Source organism: Thamnophis elegans, chromosome Z (assembly GCF_009769535.1).
Source record: "Thamnophis elegans isolate rThaEle1 chromosome Z, rThaEle1.pri, whole genome shotgun sequence".
NCBI classification, from domain to species: domain Eukaryota; kingdom Metazoa; phylum Chordata; class Lepidosauria; order Squamata; family Colubridae; genus Thamnophis; species Thamnophis elegans.
The window spans coordinates 86,064,082-86,081,160 of record NC_045558.1 but is presented as its reverse complement, the minus strand read 5'-3'; the positions used below and the strand labels follow the sequence as shown (position 1 = coordinate 86,081,160).

The window sequence follows — 17,079 nt, the reverse complement described above, 5'->3', positions numbered from 1 at the left end:
ATTTTACTACTAACAGAAATACAAAAGTGGGCGGGTAGGTATAAAAAAGGTTGACTATCCCTGCTCTAATGTACGTCTAGCCTGAGAACAAAAGACTGTCATTACTTTTTTGTGGCCCTGATAACTAGCCATCTTTAATAAAAGTTGGGTCATAGGTTGTCCCCACAACACAAGGACATTTGCAACTAGGTCAGTAATGGTATCCCCCTTTTCTTTACTACCGGTTCAGTAGCTGGAGTGCCATGTCTGGGCATGTGCAGAACTTTCTGCGCATGCGCAGAAGGTCCGAGATGACGTCTGGGTGGGCGGGCGGAGTCTCACACTGCTGCCACTACCAGTTCACCCGAACCAGTGCAAACTGGCAGAGTACCACCTCTGAACTTGGTACTATTCTGCACAAATACATGGAACAATAATAGCAATTCTCTGAATCTAGACCATTGGTTTACAAAACCCCAGAAAAAGTACAAATGGTGTAGAAAAAGTACAAAAGTTTTTCCTTCCATAATACATCGAAAAAAGGAAAGCAAGAAATCAGAGTTAATAAAAAAATAGTTGATACAATTTTGGTGCTTTCAAAAGGTGTGGCGGGGGGGAATTTAGTATACTTTTCTTTCCCCTCCTTCCTCTCTTTGTTGTGAGAAATTCATTCTTCATTTGATACCATTAATGCAGATGGTGTAAATTTTACTGTCGGTCTGTCATCTATCGATCTATCTATCTATCGATCTATCTATCGATCGATCTATCTATATCTATCCATCCATCCATCCATCCATCCATCCATCCACCTACCTATCTACCGTACCTCAGGCACACAAACATAAGAGGAGACACTAGAAGCCACAACCCTTTCTGCTTGCTCAGGCAGTTTACTGTTTCCATAGTAACCTCTATACTTGGCAAGGAACCAGATTATTACAATTTGCCATGGTAGTAAAAAGAAAAGGGGGGTGGATAAAGAGGGGCAAACACTAAGCATTTTCAATGTCTTTGGTGTTAGCAAATTGATTTGAGATCTGCACATTTTCTGGGGCTGGATGATTCAATCTTAATAGTGTCAAATGAAACAAAGAAAGGCTCCTATTTAAGAACACATATTGTGTGAATTTCTAATCAGTATCTTTCAAGAAACAACTATGGGGTGAGGGGTTGATTTATTATTTTGTGGATGCAAAAAGCTCTTGGAAATGAGTAATGAAGGAGAGCCCCCATAAGGAGGAAGCAAATATCAAAGGCAGGATTATTAGAAAAGAAAACAAATTCAGGAGAGAAGTGAGATGCCGGCGTGACAATATGATGTGCAATTTTGGAGCTGCAAGATCGCAGTCGATATTTCTGTCAGTGGATGGTCCTTTTGGACCTAAACCGTCCCGTAGAGATGGTGATAGTGAAGAGTACGTCCTGCTGATCTCAGGGACACCGCAAAGTCCCGGATCGATCCAGGGAAAAAGCTCTTTTTTCTGAAGACAGAACACAGCCTTGAAACTGCTGAAGTTGGGGACAGCTCCAGAACCCGAAAAGAAAGTGGAAGAGAAAGTGTGTTGCATTGGTGGAGGAGGATAATTTTATTATTAGAAAAGAGATTACCCAAAGAAAATCATAGCTAAATTAACAATTGGAAGACAGAAGAAAATAAGTGCGGAGATTAAGCTACATAAAATTAGCTGTGTTATCTTTTTCTAATTTTTCTTTTTAGGGATGGAATTTCTGCAATGTTTCCTATTTTTTAAATTGGATGGTTTAATTTTTCTTCTTCTACTTTTTCTTCTTTCATTTCTACTTGTGGGACTAATTTTTTTTTACAATGCTTGATTGGATGCTTTTCTCTTAAGAATTTTCTCCGTAAGTTTGGAAATAAAGAGGGCTGTAACAGCAGAGGGGAAAAAAAGTAACACTGCCACTTTAAGGCTGGAGACTTTGGAAATATTGTTTTTTCTTTCTTCTCTTTTGAGTATGGAGTTACACTTCAATGCCTTTCAGTTTGTTATTGAGAGAAATAGTATGAAGAGCACTAATTGTTATAAACTCTTTGGGAGTTATCAGTAGGTGGACCTGGAGTGAAGACAAAGCCTTGAACTGGAAGATTATAATGAACGCATGAAATATAACAAAAGCTTTTAAAGCTATACTGGCAGTGTTTATATGTTGGAAGAACAGCACAACATGAAAAAGAAAAATTAATATTGCAAATGATTATGTTTGAAATTCAAAAAATACTAGTAATAACAGAGAAAATTGAGGAGAGAATGGAGAATGCAGAACAAAGATCAGCAAAAGAGATGGGGAAATTGAGGACATTTATCAAATGGAGAAAGTTGAGGGACAGAGTTCCAACATTGAAGGACAAAAGGAGCAAAGAGATAAGAAAATTGTTGATACTGACAAGTAAACTGAGGTGGTGGTTGGAAATAGCAAGAGTGGACTATGGAAAGGAGCGACAGATGGACTGGAACTCTATCTCAGACCTCAAAGTACAGAAGAAAAGAGAGAAACTTTGATGGAAGAATTAAATTAAATAAAGAATTACTGATGATAACCAAAGATAAGTTGATGGAAGGAACAAATGGAGGGTTTCGAGTGTTCATAAAATATGCAATGAGCAACAAGGTGCAAAGAGAAGTCCATATAAGATCTATCAAGAAAAAAACCAGAATATTAATTCTACAAATGGCACAAGATATAAACTGCACTACTTTTGGAAAGACACGGTTGATGTAATGAAAGTTATAATAAAAATTAAGTCAAACTAGTTAAATTTATACTATCATGTATAAAATGGTGGTGAGACTAGTTATAGTGACATAAATGAGTAATAATGATAACAATAATGATAACATACATACATACATACATACATGTGTGTGTTTGTGTTGTTTGTGTGTGTGTGTGTGTGTGTGTGTGTGTGTGTGTGTAGTATTGTGCTGATAAATAATAAAGGCACAAATACTACACAAATGTAACAAAGGCAACAGTAAAATATTGGGCTTTCTGTCTGGATGGTCTCTTGTGACGAGCCGATGGACAGAGAATGGAAGCAGTTAGCTTCCTCCATAATTGGGGCATACCAGGGGTTGTGACTTTAAATAATATATATATATATATACACACTAGTTTGATGACATGAAATTTTATACAAACCGCCAACTGAGGACTATGAGTGGAAGTTAAAGTCTTTGTTATTAAATATAACCAATTTTTATTTAGAATATGTTATAAAGATGTAAAGTCACTGGATGATTTTAGGAAGATTTAATGAAATGCCATTTTATAGTTTTTTTCAAATTTAGAATATTGTCATACAAAAGGATGTAAAAGCAATTTAAAGTCAAATGCATGCTTTAATAGTTCTAACTTTTTATATATACACTGGATATGCGCTCATGCTAATAATGTATACATATATATCAGATTGATAATTTGTGATTTTATATACAATTGAAATTGAGGACTATGGAAATGATGCACAAAACTTGGTAACCAAACGACATGCTGTACACGATTGAAGAAAGTTCTATGTGTTTGTGTGTTTGTCTATGTCTGTCCAAAACAGAAAATATTCTTTTTCTTAAGAGAGAGAAGGAAAAGGAACAAGAAATGATATTCAATTATTTTTTTGGGTTCGCAGAATTCCAGCCCCAACAAAATATAAATTAAAAACTGGAAGGACAACTGCAGCAATAGAGAGGAGGAGAGGAAACGAGGAGGAAAAGGACAGAAGGAAGAGAGAAGAGGGGAGAGGAAGATTGGAGAGGGAGAGGAAGGGGAAGAGGTAAGAGTAGTAGAGGAGAGGTAAGGTTAGAAGGAAGGGAAAGGAGGAAGGAAGGGAGAAGGGAGGGAGGGAGAAAAGAAAGAGAAAAAGGTGTGTCAAAAGAGGCAAGGGATGGTAAACAAAGCAACCCAAATGGAATAGTATAACCCTATAAATGGAATGATAAATGTATACGAACCATGATTGTAAAGGGTGGAAAGAATGTGAATGTATACCCTATAATTGTATATAGAGAACAAAAAATAAAAAAAACTTTTTATTAAAAAAAAAAATTCAGACAGATGTAACTCTATTAAGACAGGGAAGAAATATTTGGAATTATTTTGATAGGAAAATGTCCACCTACTGTCAAGCTGCCTTCCAATTCTTCAATGAATGATCATAATGGTCATAAGTATGAATCAGTTGCCAAGAATCTGAATTTTGATCACATGATTATAGGGTCAAAGGTCATAACTATGAAAAATAGTCATGTCACTTTTTTCAGTGCCTTTGGAACTTTGAACACTAAATGAATTAAATGAACTGTTGTAAGTTGAGGACTACCTGTAATGTTTATATTTTAGTGTTAGTAAAAAAAAACTCCAAATGTTTTGCTTTCCTAAGAAATAAAGCTAAATAAATGATTTCCCCAATTATAAACATATCATTAAAGCCTCATCATTTTCTCTTTTTCCACTTTTCTTTTTCTTTATTTTTTATATTTCCCATTGTTTGTAATCTTTAATAAAATTATTGCAGAAAAACATTTAAAAAAACACCTAATGTTATATCCACTTTAACAATGGCTAATACTGTAAGCCTCTAGTGAGGCTGAAGAATGGGAAAAGTTGAGGGTAAAGGGGACATATATTTTGCTTCATTCCATGACCCGACACCCCTTAATCTATAACATTACCTTTCACCACTCTAGTGGTGCAATCCGGATCCCATTGCAACCGTACTGGTTGCAACGGGACCCAGTGACCCCACATTAATGCATGCAGTATGCGCACACATGCGCTCAGTATGCATCTTACCATCCAACAACGGACGCCTCCACAAGCCTCTGCAACTCTCTAGCTGCTCGGCTGAGCATCGCATAGGCACTGTATGAGCCATGCACATGCGCAGAGAAGCACCTTACCGATAGGTAATGAGCACCAGTGGGCAGGTGGGCCATCTGGAGCACCATACCAGAACAGTACCCGGTGCTTTGGGCAAGCTCCGGTATGCCAGTATAGGGTCGTACCACCTGCAACCCACCACTGCATCACTCCCCAAAATGGCCTTGGAAGAACAAACTCCAAGATCATGCCTCATTTCTGACCATTTTGCTGCCAATATTTTCACTCCCATGCATTTCTTACAGAAGACCACAATATTGTCCCCTTGCATGCTATTTCAAGTAAGGGAGTGAGGAACAGAAGCAAGAGATGAGAGAGACAGTTTGCATAATCTATTTCTTTTGAGTTTCGGTATGTTCCCAGGATGTCATGATCCCAAAAAAACCCAGAAGTCAAAAACTGATGCTATCCTTTGGAAAATCCATAATTTTAACAGGGAGAAGAGAAAGGTGACATTTCCAATAGAAGAAGCCAAAGGTGTATTATGCCATTACTCCAACTCTTTTCTTTTTCTCATTTTCAGCCTCAAGAGCCTGCTTGCAGGGATTCTTAGGGTTGAACATCAACATTTAAGTTTTTGGCAACATCTTAAAGTTGCCAAGTTGAGAAGCACTGCTTTGAAGAATAAATTTCTGGTTAAGGAGTACTAAGTGGGGGAGAAATAAACAACTATAATAATGGAAAGGAGATAAAATTAAAATAAATCTTACTAGCTTTATCTAGTTTTATGTAATTCTATTTTATCTCTATCTGGAAGAAAAAATTCAAAAGCATTTCTTTGTTGGCTTAGTACACAATATTGAATCATGTGCTTGAAGTATGTGATATCCAGAACATAAAACAACCAAATGTACCCACCCTATCACTGCTGGCCTTATGCAGGATCTGTTCTCATCAAAGGTCAAAACAGAACTTTCCCCCTCCTCCACCTTGTTATTAATGCCCTTCTTCCTACTTTCACTTTATGGGGACCAAAATGTTGGGTAAGGAACTTCCTCTACGGCATCTACAAGTAGCTCTTTTGTGATTTTGCTTTCAGGTGAGGACACATTTATTGGCTAGTGAAAGATGGTGATCTGGTTTCTATAGTTATGTATCTGATCCTGGTGGCCCAGTGCCAACGCCAAAAGAAAATATTAATGCTTAAAATTTACATTTGGAGAAGGGAGCTGAATGAACAGACTATTCCTAAGCCCTGATACATTTGTAGTTAGGGAATGGGTTTTCAATTCAAAGCATGTGGTTTGAATGTCAATTCTAACTTTTTCTTTTTTAAAATAAAAATTAAACATTGAAAATGAGCCAAAAAAGCAACCTGTGAGCAAGCTGGTTCTAATAAAATCCTGATGCTCAAACCTCAGAATCTCTTTCACAGCACCCAGAATAGTTTTAATTTTCTCCCTCTAAAAACAACCACTAAGGATCACTGAATTACTCTTGAGTTCTTCCTCCACTTTATTCCCAATAGCACACATATAAACATATAACTACTTTTTCTGTAACAAATTCATTCTTATTTAACATTTACTTCCCAAAAGCACATGGTTGTTCACAATAAAAGTAAATCATGCATAAAATAAGAACCAATAACTTTTCCATATGATAGCACAACCATTCCGTATATTACTCTATATTCATTACTCTATATTCAGCTGTGTATTTTTTCCCTTTATTGCGAGTGACTCTAAGCAAAAATATTTCAAAATTATGTTTAGATAGCAAAAGTCTTATAAACAGAATTTATTCCATATTATGTCACTTAGGTAAAAGTCACCCGCTCATATCTCAGAAGATATCATATTTCTCCCATGTTTTAAGGATTAGCACAGTTCTGGAACTTTAATTGTTGCAATGAAATTGTTTAACAATCAAAATTTTAATTGCAAATTAAGCAGTAAGACCAAAGACAAATCAGCATGTGAGTACCTTGATCTTTCTCTTCCTGTACCTCATTTGGAGAAAGAAGCAATAGAAGAACAGGAAAAATTTACAGTTCAGAGGGAAATCATTAGGGCTTATATTTTACCAATAAAAGTCATAGCAAATTATACATCAAAGAATTATTGTATCTTTAAATTATATCTCCTGCATTTGTTTTGTAAATGATATTGTAGGGTGTGTGTGTCTCTGTTTGTGTGTGTGTGCGAATTCCAAATTCCTAAGTAAGGAAAGGTCTCTCTCCCTCCCTCTCTCTCTCTCTCTCTGTAATCTTAAATGAACCAGTTCGCAATATTTTAAACAATCTAATAAAATTAATTTGATTTTTCAAACTTTAAAAAATTATTAATGGTAACATTAAACCTTTATGTTAATTCTAAAAAACTAATTTTATTTTAAAAGACACCCATGGCAGTCAAAGTTTGCAAAAGTCCCTTATGAATTTAAACATTGTGTTACCTCTATGGAATGTACTTTTGATAAATTTATCAAATTTGCATTCCCCCCCCCCCGTTAGTTCCAAGCATCATTAATATCTCTGGGAACGAAGGCAGAGGTTATTGACCCAAGACCTCCAGTGAGTTTTATGATAAAGCAGAGATTTAAGATTGGTTTCCTGCCCCCAGCACAATGATTTAAGTATGAAACAGCACTTGAGAGAAGAAGGGGTAATATCTAAATTTTTCTTATCCGTGGAAAGTGGAAATTCATTGATTCTCCATGGATGCACACAGAAGGGCTGAGCTGCAAGGCATGTTGAAATACAAAATAGGACAATCAGTTCATAGCAAAGGGTGATGCAAAATTATATGTGCAATAAATAATTGAATTATTTAGGTTATCAATTCAGAAATACTTTCTTTCCAGATTTTTCAATGATTTCAACAATTGCAGTGTTTCTAATAGTTCTTCAAAATCAGGGAGATTCTCAGAAATGTATTGAAAATAGCCCATGTTTAATTGTGCGGCACAGTTAAACTACAAGTTGACCTCAGAAAATGTTTTATAATATTTTATTCTATGTCATAAAGATTATAATAATTTTATGTCATAAAATGTTTGATAAAATTTGTCATTTCAATTACATGGGAGACATGGGCCCTGGATTTTGAACACATTCTGTAAATTAGCCCATTCAAGGTATCTTGATTAAAAAGTGTTGCCCTATGAGGCACTATTTTGTCTAGCTAAGGATTTCAAACATTAGCAACATATAGATACATGGCGATACATGGAAGCAAAGCTTTATGTCCTGCATCCCAATGTTGGGATACATAATACAATATTTGCATTGTGCTGCCCTACAAATGCTCATTAGCACATATTTTTAGCCAGCATGTTATGCAAATCTAATCCAGATTGTTAATTGATGGTTCAGTCTGTTAAATAGGTTTGTATTTTAAAAAGGCCTTATAAACTTTTTTTTAATTCCCCAAAACTGCAATACATGAAATGGTTTTAAACTAAAGTTTTCATCAGTTGCTGGAGTTGTAGTCCTAGGCAATAAACTAATGAAAATTGCTATAAAGAATCTTCATCTATCAACTAAGGAATAACATACAGAAAGGTATGCAGAAAAAAATGAAGGATTTGGCCAAGTAAAGGATAAAGGAACAGTATAGATGGGTTACTACATAGATTAAAATAGGAAGGTGTCTCACAAAACTTTGCTAGAAATTGTAAGAATCACTTTTCCTCCCATAAATGCATAGATTGGAAAATAAAGATTTCTTATATCCTCAGCCTATCAATTTGATATGCAGTAGTTTTCAAATATATTTTTAACCAACCCAGGCCCAACTTTCAGGCCACAATTGAAGAGCTCAAACAATTTTCCCCTCTAGACATAGTAATGACCTGTAAAGAGAACATACCCCCCCCCCAAGTTCTTTCTTGCAAGGAAATCCCACTCAGCAGTCCTGTTGACTTCCCTTGACTGTTTACTTCAGAATAAATTTGTCTAAAATTATCCTGCCTTTAAACCTAGTGGATAAATGTTTTGGCTAATAAAGAGGTTGGGATTGTGACCACCACCTTTAGCATTTGCATGTCAAAAATTTTTGCCTTTAAAGAACAAAATCACAGCTATGGGCTGCACTTCCTACCAGGCAATCAAAGAAAGCCAGGATACACTTCTTCCTTCCTAGTAGACCAATTAGGCAGGGGGGAAAAACAGGCCAGGGGTTTGAGCACAATACACACTATACTTAAGGGGCAATTTAATGAAAGTCTACTCAGAGGCAAGTTGCCTTTGATCTCAAAGCAGTCTCCAAAGAGGCATGGGTAGGAAGGAAAGCATAGAAAAGGACAGCTCTCTCTTTGTGCATTTTAAGCACAGTTTGAAAGTATGCTTCAAAGATGAAATATTTTAGACTTTGTCAGATGATGAAATGAAGATGGCACTGTACTACAATCATCCCCCCTTTGAATCAAGGGTACCCTTGTGGAAGAAAGTCATGGGGCCCTAGAGGTTGAAAAGCAGATGGGTTCAGTAGTAGTCCCTGCATTGGTCTTGGAAACTGCAGGTTATTAGAAATGCTACTGCTCACAACATGCTTGTTTTCCTGAAACATGTTATAGGTTAATCTCATTACTTTGCTTCTAGTATTTGCTAAGTATATTGCTGTTCATTTGAGTTGAAAAAGAATGACTGGCACTCCACTGGCTGAGGATGGAGCAAAACCTGGGCTTCCCCATCTTAGACCCACATCTTGACCTCTTCCACCCACAGAAACTGATTGCAGTACAGTACCCATATTCATATTCATTTCATCATCATGCAAAATCTAAACTTCTTCCTTCCTAAAACAGTCTTTCAAACTGTGTTTAATTCTTTATTCCTTATCAACAAATCAATCATGTTGGGATCTAAAATTACTTTTCTACAGCAGAATGGTACTTACTTGATTGATACTCTGCTTCCAGTAATTTTTCTTCTATTTTATTTCACAAGAACCACCTTGTGAAGTAGGTTGGGTTGAAAAAGAGTGACTGACACACCCACACCTATCCCACTGGCTGAGTGTGGAGCAAAACCTGGATTTCCCCATCCTAGACCAACAACTTGACCTCTTTCCCACCCAAAGATTCTCTCCCCGCTTTGAATTCACTGGGATTTACTTACAGATAAGGGTGATATTAATTCCCAGGATTAATGTAAAATCAATACAATTTTTGTTAATCTATGTATTTTGCAAATTGATCTTAATTGCTGTTCTGGAATAACTACTGAAATGGGATAGAACTTTTTACAGAAAATATATAGAAAATAAATATTAGAAATTTAGACATTTAAGACTGAAAGAGAAATAGCCCAATACTGAAAACAGAGTTAAGATTAAATTTTAGATAGGTGGGCAGGGGACTAGAAAGTGACAAAGTATTTTGAGTCAGTTAGCCAGGAGTTTCACCCCACACATCTGTTTTGAAAAAGGCATAACCTTCCCCCTGCTCCTACAAAGGATTTTGGCTGAGGAATCCATAGATGTCATCTTTCTTGATGGGGTTAGTTTCCAACTGTTGTGCTGCTGTATTCAATGTGTACCCTCTTTATTAACTATGTGTAAGAATATACTTTCTAGCTTGGCTCCACAGAAGAACATTCACATTGTCAACCACATGGAGTTACATGAACAGTCAACCCCTTCATGGGGAAAGCTCCCTTCTGCATGCCCAGAGACGAAGAGGGAGACGCTGCCTTTTAAAACAAAAACAGTGTTGGAATCCATTCCGGGTGTGTGTGTGTAGGGCAGTTTCTGCTGTCTGAAACACACATACACAGGGATGCAAAAACATCGCACCAGAAACATCTTTCCGGCCTAAACGGCCAGGACTCACTATGCAGCCTCATGTAACATGAACTATGTGAGCCAGTTACTCCCACACCTGCCCTTTCCCCTCCCAATGCCATGCAGCTGTAACTTTCTATTCCCCCTTTGCCCACCCTTTGCCATGATGTGATTTTCTATTGGTTTATGTGTAGAATGCTGTGATTAGCCCTGTCAGATGAAGAGGAAAAGTCTTTTTGACAAAAAGAAAATAAAAAAGTAGGAGATGTTGTAATATAGTTCCTTGTGTAGGTGTGTGTCCTCCATGGCCTAGTTCATACTAGGGCTTGCAGAGTCACGCTGAACCACACAGGAGAAAACAAACTCCTAGAACGCCATAACATCTCGATAGTGCATAACATAACATTCTGATATGTGCCCTACCATTGACGTCCAGGATTTAACCATATATAGACTGAGCAGTGGATTAGAAATTGTACTTTTACAGGCTGTTTTTACTCACATGCTATTGCTCCTCCTGCCTTTGTCCTATCTCAATAAAAGGGGCTCTCAGACCCCCAATCTGTGTCGTCGCTCCATCCTGAGAAAGGACGTGTCCTGTCTTTTCTCAACATTGGCCTCATGGACGAACCACGGGAACATTACATTAATTAACAGAACCTTCCCATTGTCAGCTTGGAATTTTTTTCCAAATTGATGAGATCAGAAAATATTTCTCCCACCTATGGGTTGTGTTGTGATTTTAAAAAAAAAACCAGATCCTTCCCCATTCTCCCAGCTACTATAAGACATCCTCCATCTTCTACAAAGAAAAAAAAGTTAGTTTAACAACAGAAATAACAACATCCTGGGCTCAAAACAAAACAAAGAATGTTTCAGATTTCAGGAACTGATTCAAAGAATAATAAAGCAGCTTTCTGTGCAAGACAATTGAACTAGAATTCATATGGAGATTCAACCTCATTCTTTGTGGATTAAACAAAATTTGAAGTATCTTATCACACAAAATATGCTCAGGATACAAGGATACCTGTTCTTATACCTTATTACTGCTTGTTTAAAGTCACTCTTTTTTCTTTTACTATTTACTTTTATTTATTTATTTTACAATTTCTTTCCCCCTCAACATGCATGTGCACCTATGCATATACACACATGCAGGCGCACACATGCGCACACACATGCATTCACTTACCCACCAGAGGAGTTCTATGTATATGTAATACTAAGCTTTCCAGATTAGACTTTCAGGTTTGATTAAAATATTGTAAGCTGCCAGAGGTACATTAAGAGACAATTAATATTTTCAGGTTGCTACAAAATTATACCCATTACTAACATCCTGAAACTTTTTCCCAATTTTATTTTTAATAAATATTTATTTATTTGAAGAAGACAGATTAAGATTACTCTAACAAGCCAGCAAGATCAGTAAGCAGCTGTGAATGATGTGCATAGTAGTTCAGCTACCTGGAAGGCTTAGACTGGGGAAGGTTTGTACCTACCCAGCCACAGCCAGCTTCTCAAGAAAATGAACTGAAGCTAACCCAGCATGCAGCTCATTGGTAGCGCTTTACCTTCTTGGATTTGGAGTTATTTTCATCCATTTCTTGGTTCAATTTGTATCTTCCACAAACACCTTGCCAAACTAGTTCTCATTTAAAAATTACAACTATAAAGGTTCCATCAACTGCTTCAAAAAGCCTTCTTAAATATGCAGCCAAATCCATACTTGCAAATAAATGTGCACTGGATTTTTTTTCTTCAGTCTGAAGAAACCAAAATAAAATAAAAAAGTTGCTGTTGCTGTTTCCCTACCTGACCTTTTTACTCAGAAATAAACTCCCAGAGGGCTGATTCTGAGTAGGCAGAGATTGCAGTATGATAATGGAAACAAATGTAACTTGATCCTGTGTCCTGGAAGTGAAAAGCACCTCCCTTGTCTTTTCCAACCAGAGGCAAACTTGCTTCATCTTGTTTCCAATCTGGCTGGAGATGGAGTCCCCTATCAAGTTAAAGAAGACTACCTGCAGGAAAGGGTGGGCTCCCAAGATCCATTCACGCCTTCTGGTGTCGAGTACTGCTTTTGTTGTTGGGTATTGGTTTCACTGAATGCCTCAATGAATTTGTTTGGGTATCTCTGAGTTATGCTTCCTCTGTTCAAACATGCACTTTTGCCCAGGTTGGACTAAACAATGTATGTCCTCTCACAACCGAATGTGGAATGCAGAGATTTTCCCTCCTTCCAGGAGAAAATGTTTTGTTAGAACAGAATTCAATCTAGAACTTGGAAATGCCAGAGAATTCGCAGGGTTCCCAGTTTGCATCACTTTCAGCACCCAAAAAGTGAACAGGTCTGTCCTTATTGAAAGGCAGAGAAGTTCCTTTCCCAGTACAATATTGTTGACAAGAAAGGAAAATGTTGGTGCTTCACAGTCCAGTCAACAAACTTCAGAGTTTCCATTCTCTTTTTAAAAATATGGTAACCAAGTTCAGCACCAGGTGGTGAAAAAGCATTTGCTTTCGACCTAGTCAAGTCTGAGATCTTCAGCCCAAGATGGTGCACATTGTCTCACACACAAACAAGCACGCACTCTGCCATATACATCTCTCCGCAATATCCTTGCACTGCACCCATTTCTAAAAGAGCCCATTAACTAAAAAGTAATTCATTGGATGTGTATCCTGAGAAACCAGTGGTGGCAATTCCGAATTTAAATAGCATTGCCCCTCTGCCTTAACTCACCTGAAAAGCTGTCGGATTGAAAGGCGAAGTCCTCAAAACCAGCACCAAACATACGACCCACACCCGTCCCTGGAAGCGAAAGTTTAATAGGACGAGACGAGTGGGGAAGAACCGTCTGGGCTGGTTCAGGGGCAAGGGGAGGCTGCAGGAAAGTTGGCGCTCTCCAAGCGTTTGGTCTTCTGCCTCTGCAGTCTTCACCAGGGAGATGGAAGCGGCAGCCTAGCCTGTTTCAAGGCACCCGGCTGCTCGGCCCTGCCACCCTGATACTGTAGACGTTTTTCAAAGAAGGGAGAGACCTCAGGTGGCTGAACCGCCTCTACCAAGAATTCCATTTGGTTGAAAAAAATCACCGTTATTTCCTCCAGGGGTGGGGGAAAAAAAGATTTGAAAGGGAAAAGAGAGAGACGGAGTTACTTACCGGAGTTCCGATTCCTGGAGCTTAGTGGGCGTCTCCTGTAGAATTGTGCACCTCGCCACGACACAGACACACCCAGCGGCGAGATGGGGGGTGTCTGACGCCAACATGGCCCCCTCCAAGAGGCTGGCGGGTCCTTCTTTCTCGGACGCCCCCTCCCCAGTGACTTGCAGCCAAAAGGCCATTAGCGGAAACCCTTTGAGGGGGAGAAGGAGCAGCTGCTCTTTCTCCCTGCATGGGATTCATTGCCTGACCCCGAGTACCGCATTCCTTCCGCAAGCTTCTGATACCGAGTAGTGTGGTGCCCATTCTCTTCTACTTCTAGAGATGCCCATCCCCTATTTTCTATTTCTCCCAGCCAAGTGGGAAGTATAGAATCGGACGACCAACGCGTCAGGAGAAGATTGACCCGCGGCTGGGATCAATCAGGTCCATTTAGCCTGGCGTCCGCGCCGCCTCCAATCAAACGAGGCTAGGTGTATTGGCGGGAGAAGTCTAAACGCTGAAGCGCCTCCGACTTTAGCCGGTGGAGAGACTTCTACTCTGATTGATCCTTGCGTTCCTCAGTGGGTGGACGGACTTCTCGATCACGAAGCCCCTCATCCAGAGCATACATGATTACAATCTTTTCCGCAATATGTGCATTGCGCGCCGCAAAGTCACGGCTATGTTAGCCTCTACCTCATTTATTCCTCTGGAAGAATTCAATTCAGCCTTGCCGAGTTTGGTGCCTTCCAATGGCCACGCAACCTTGGATTTATGGACGAAGTAGCCCAACACATTTGGAGGATATCAGATTGGAGGAAGCTGATTTAAACAGCCTATTGTCTCCTGGAGAGAGCGCATCCTGAGTGGGCTTAGCAGCGTCACTTCCTCAATCAAATGTTCCCCCACCAAACCCTAAACATTTGTTCACCTCCCTGACCTATCGATTTCCATAGGTGTCGGTCTAGAGTTCCAACCAATTCCACGGCCCTGCTTTCTGAACGCGATGGGAGGGATAGTTCAAGTACCTGTAGAGGGTGCCAGACTGGGGAAGGGTTGATCGAGATTTTTCCTCTCACCCCAGAACAGAGTACAGTAAGATTTATGTAGCTTCTTTACAGCTCTAGAACTACCTCTTTCTCCATCTCCCCCAAACCACTCTACAAGGCAAACACTTACACTCTGTGTGTGTGTGCGCGCGCGTGTGTTCCATAGCTGAATCCATTTATGTTCATGAACTGTTTGACCTTGTGGTGGGTGGGAGAGGGGGAAACGGAGCAGGAGAAGAGGAACCCCAATAACAAACGAATACATTATCTATCAACCTGGAGCACTAGCTCCTTCTACTTTTCTCCCACAGCTTTGATACAGCAGCTTCAGCGGTGGAATCCAATCCAAGACCTGATGAAAATCCCAAGAAACAGATACTTAAAGGCAATAGGAGCAGCAAAAACTTCTAGGGTTGGGAGTGTTGAACAAATCTGTTCTTCAAGGGGAATGGTAACAAAGACATAAGAACATGGGTTCATCTTCATTAAACACAGAACTTTGGACTGTGATTTATTTATGGAATTTTTTAATTTCTGGAGAAACGGCTTTCTACAGAGAAAGATTTCTAAAAAGACTTTCTAGAAAGGAAGAAAGACTTCCTTTCAAAATTAAGGCAAAAAGACTAGGTAAAACTTTTTCCCTCGGAAGTTAAAAAAAAAGTCGATTTGCACCCCAGATTCAAGGACATTCACTCCAAATAATTGAATGACGACGTTGCGGACAAGTAATTCCTTGTTTAATTCTAAATTTTAAAAAAACCCTAAAGAAAATGTGAAAAATGGTAACCATTATTCTATCCATGGAAAAAAATGGGTGCCTATGCTTCCTTCCAATGCAAGAAATGCGGTTATTTTTGTTGAATACTAGAAAACAAGATCTATGTCTGCTCCTTAAGTTAACTTGTTGCAACAAACAAAATGTTTCTATAATAAAGCAGAAATTACCACTTTAGCCACACACACACAGAGACACACACAAAGGCCTGAATCCAAGACAGGAAAGTGAATTTTGTGAAGAGGAATGAATAATCCACATTCAGGAAGGTAAATTATTTCTGTTCCCACATCTCTGTTAATATTATTTCTGTTTCTCCTTCCGGAATTTCCTTGTGATGGGATATACCAGAATTCACATCCATTTCTGGCCCTGAGAGCGAGCGCGGTCGTAGCCCAAACAACATCTGGAGAGAAGGGGGGAGCGAAGGACAACAGCGCGCGGCGCCCTTGAAAAATTTCCACTCGCCCCTCCCTCACTGAACCAGATCTCCTTCATTCCTTCCAGCCGATCTTTCAGGCAGGGACGAGGGGAGGGGGAGAATGTTTCTCTCTGTCCCTACTTTTCATCCTATCTTCAGACGGCAAATCTCGCGACCGTAAAGGCCAACCCTTATTCTGCCTTCTCCAGCTTCTTTCACGCGCCTTCTCCATAAAATCCCCAGGAAGTTTCCTTCATCCCCATTTACCACCACCCCGAAAAGCGTGTTCCCACGTGATTTAGGAATGACAGACACACACCCCTTTCTCGCCCCAGTCTAGATTTTCCAGATCAGACTTTAACCCGCTGCGGCCCGAGGTGAAAGAAAGAAAGGCAGGCAGGCATATCACAAAATCTTTCTGCTTCAACGCAAAGCGACATATTACATTCTTCCTTCTCCCTTCCTTCCCCAATTTTCTCGACGTAGTGCGCCATATTGTGGTTGTAGCCCCCCCCCTCCCGTTTATGAAATCCAACTCACCCAGGCAATTCCAAGAGCTGCGGAATACACGCTTCCCCCAGCTATGGAGGTGGTTTAAGGTTAAGTGATCCGGAGGACATGAGTTTTGGAAACCAGTCTTTTTAAAAGAGTTGATAACATTTCCCCTTATTCCCCCTCCTCGTAAATAAACGCACACGCATAGACACAGAAACACACACATACACACACACAGACGTCACTCGGGCCTAGGACAAACTGCGCGTATACTTGCTCGCCAGACATTCGGATCTCGCAAGCTGCCCCTCTCTTCTTGCGAGAGAGGAGAGATCCCTGGTCGAGCCTCTGATTCGAGTTTGCCGACTACATGCTCCTGCCTGTCAAGGCTTGGTCCCAGTCCACCGGGCTTCCTAGCCCCCAGTGCTTTGTTCCGCTCTGTAGCAAGCGAGCTCAGTTCCAGCTGCTCCGGCTCTCTTGACGGAAAGGCCTCTCGAGTTCAAAGGCTTTGAAAGCCCCCAGCTGCTGCCTAAAGGCACCAGCGAGAGAAAACCGGAGCTACCTCCCTGCGCCCTAGCTGCAAAGCCGG

At 39.6% G+C, this 17,079-nt stretch overlaps 1 protein-coding gene across 1 annotated transcript in view; it reads right to left on the bottom strand.

Annotated features, from left to right (window-relative positions):
- The window catches only part of PCGF2 (polycomb group ring finger 2), a 58,645-nt gene that overhangs the window by 40,945 nt on the left and 621 nt on the right, over positions 1 to 17,079 (bottom strand).